Source organism: Epinephelus moara, chromosome 7 (genome assembly GCF_006386435.1).
Source record: "Epinephelus moara isolate mb chromosome 7, YSFRI_EMoa_1.0, whole genome shotgun sequence".
Lineage (NCBI taxonomy): Eukaryota > Metazoa > Chordata > Actinopteri > Perciformes > Serranidae > Epinephelus > Epinephelus moara.
Window position 1 is genome coordinate 3,918,148 of NC_065512.1, and position 3,494 is coordinate 3,921,641.

Genomic DNA, 3,494 nt, shown 5'->3' on the forward strand with positions numbered 1-3,494 from the left:
TAAAGGAGATAAATAAACTAACAGGATCAGCAAACACACTCACTTTGCAGCATGGTCTCAAACAAAAGGGATTCAAATAGGCCACTCCCACACTTAAATAACCTTCCTCTTCCTGGATTTCCTCCTTACTTACACATGGCTTTCTCAGCCCAAACAGCACTGCCACCTTCAACCAAACCCAGGCTCCGTACATGCGAGGACATAACTATGTTACAAGAAGTCAACATTGACTTTTAGTTTCATATTTGACACAAACAGCGGCCTCCTGAGTGAAAACCATGTGTTTGGTTGACCCATCCACAACTGACCTCCTCCCTACACAGACTGTCTTGCTCTACCTATGGGATCGAAACATTGACCACCACCCATTGCGTGATGATGTTGAGCCAGATAAAAGGATCCTCATTGATTTTCTGTTGGCACTGTTTGTATGGTGTTTCCAGCAGGTGTTTCCTGTTTCCAGCATGTAACTTCAACACAGTATGTGCCACCACCACATAATGCTGTGTTGAGAGGTCATGGTCGTTTCACGAATCTCTGTGAGACCAGGTCACATTCTTCCTGCAGATGCCTCAGGTCTTATTGCTTGTATCCACGTTTACTGTCTTAAAGGCTCATTTTTTGGTTCACTGGCTTGTAAAAACTTTGAGTCCTGGGATTTTTACCCCTGCAGTGGTGCATCTCAGGACACAGGAGCTTTTAGATGTTTTTCTGTTGTTTGCTAGCAGACATGAGCCAGAATTACCCCTCACTCCTCCACAGCTCCACCCTCTCGTCCAAATATGGTCACTTCTGGCTCCAAAAATCCAAGATAGTGATGGCAAAAATGCCAAACTTGGGGCATCAAACAGAGTCCACAAACCAATGGGCGATGTCACAATGGCTACGCCCTTCGTTTTATACAATCTATGTTACACACTTCCACCTTACATGTCACATGAATACGCACAGAACAATCTGTGTACATTTCCATCCATCCATCAGTTTTCATCCACTTATGCAGGGCTGGGTCGTGGGGGCAGCAGGCCAAGCAAGGCACCCCAGACGTCCCTCTCACCAGTGACGCTTTCCAGCTCCTCCTGGAGGACACCAAGGTGTTCCAAGACCAAATGAGATATGTAATCCCTCCAGCATGTTCTGGGTCTGCCCCGGGGCCTCCTACCAGTGGGAAGTACCCAGAACACCTCTAATGGGAGGTGCTCAGGAGGATCTCGATCAGATGCCCAAACCACATCAATTGACCCCTTTCGCTGGAAGGAGCAGCAGCTCTACTCCGAGCTCCCTCCAGATGTCAGAGCTCCTCATCCTATCTCTAAGGCTGAGCCCAGACACTCTTCGGAGAAAACTAATTCGGCCGCTTGTATCAGGGATCTCATCCTTTGGGTCTCTACCCAGAGCTCATGACCATAGGTGAGGGCTGGGGTGTAGATGGACCAGTATATCAAAAGCTTCACCTTCCAGCTCAGCTCTCTCTTCACCATGACAGTCCGGCACAGTGTCCTCATCACTGCAGACAACACACCCAACTGCCATCCATCTCAAGCTCCGTATTACCCTCACACATGAACAAGACCCAGAGACACTTGAACTTCTTCGTTTGGGGCAGTAACTCGTTTTCCGGAAGAGAACCATGGCCTCAGACTGGGAGGTGCTGACTCTCATCCCAACCGCTTCACACTCGGCTGCAAACCATCCCAGTGCCTGCTTGATTTCATAGTGTGATGAAGCCAACAGAACCACATCATCTGCAAAAAGCAGCTCAAATCAGAGGTTCCCAAACCTCCTCTCCCTCTGGCTGGAATTCCTTATAATGTGAAATGATGGCATTGCAGTAGAGTCAGCCGACCTCTGACAAATCATGAACCATGAAGACTTCAACACAACTGCAACAACAGGAAACACTGAGAATACCAGGAGGAATATTTTATCAACACAATATGAGGCTACCTAATGGCTAGAAGCAGACATAGAGGACAGACTGCATCCATAGAAACACCTGTGTAAAGTGTATAGAAAGAGCATGTGATCGAAGCTGTGCAGGCAAAATCACCAAAAAGAGAGCTCAAGAAGTGTCCTTAAAGAATTGGTATCGGATGTTTCCCTCACAAAATGTCCCAATGAGCCTCAGAAGCAGACTCCTCGACCGTATCCACCCTTAAAGGTTTGAGCTTGGAAGCACATGAAAGAGAGGACATGGTTTAAATAAAAGGGCAGCGCTTTCATATGACTAAAATAACCTAATGATTCTCATGTGCCATCATTTAGTCGAGCTCAGCAAGAACATAAAAAGTAAAACTAAAAACAGAGCAACATGCAGAGGTTGATAGAGTCAGATGCCGACATCAGAGCTGATCAAGAGGAGATGCGTTTTTCTTTTTAACTCTTGTCCCTGATCTCATGCTGTCACCTTCTATCGGCCTTTTTCACACCCTCTCTCCATTGTTCTCTCCGGGGTTGTGTCCTCTGTTTTAATGTGTACTACTGTTTTTTTCCACCAGACCATGACTTCAGATGTAAAAACACAGAGCAGCTGTGCATGCGTGTGTGTGTGTGTGTGTGTGTGTGTGTTGGTGGCTCCTGGGTGTGGGGCTTAATCCCAACCACAAGTGTTTTGCTGAGACCAGAGACTCCGTCCACCTCGATGTGCACACCTTGTGCAAACAGCACAAAATGAAAACCTGCTGGAGAGTAAAGAAATGATTTATTGTAACTTGTAACTTGTAATTTGAACACTTTATAATGTACAGCACAAAGAGAAAAATATGAGGTTGCAAGGCAGGAGGAATAAAGTCTCAGCAAGAAAAACAGCAAAGATCAGGTTGTAACAGCAAGAAAAATATTTCTAATTATATGTTATAGCTGTGTTCCTACAGATACTTACTGTATTTTACCTCAAAGATTATCTAAAGCAATGTTAGCTAAGTCATTGCATGGAATTACCCTTTGGTTTCACTGTGTATCTAACATCTGAATCACTTAAAATGTATGTGTATGACCCAGAAGTCTAATGTATTTTGAGCATACTGCATGCTGATAATCTGTTTGACTGTGTCATGTGTGTTTTGGCTTTGTTAAAAAAAGCACACATAATTGCTCATATGTTACTTTTAATCACATGCAAATTGTAAGAGAATACCAACATGTTTGACCATCAAGGATACACAGAAAGATAAAATATAAGAATGTAAAATAAGTTATAACTAGTCCATACCCATTGGTAGCTTTGTCACCTTCTACCTATGCCAATCCTCAATGCCTATGTACAGTTTCACATAGATTGACCACGTCAGTGAGTAGAAAAATGTGGGACTGACAGAATGACTGACTGACAGAATGACACACTGACAGTTTCCCTGATTATGTACAGCATACCATACCATGCATACCAGCATTTTTCTGTTGTTATAGCGCCACCCAGTTGCCAATTAGAGTTAAATTTCTCCAGTCACCTTGAGGTGTCCTGTTCTACATATCTACCAAGTTTAGTAAAAATC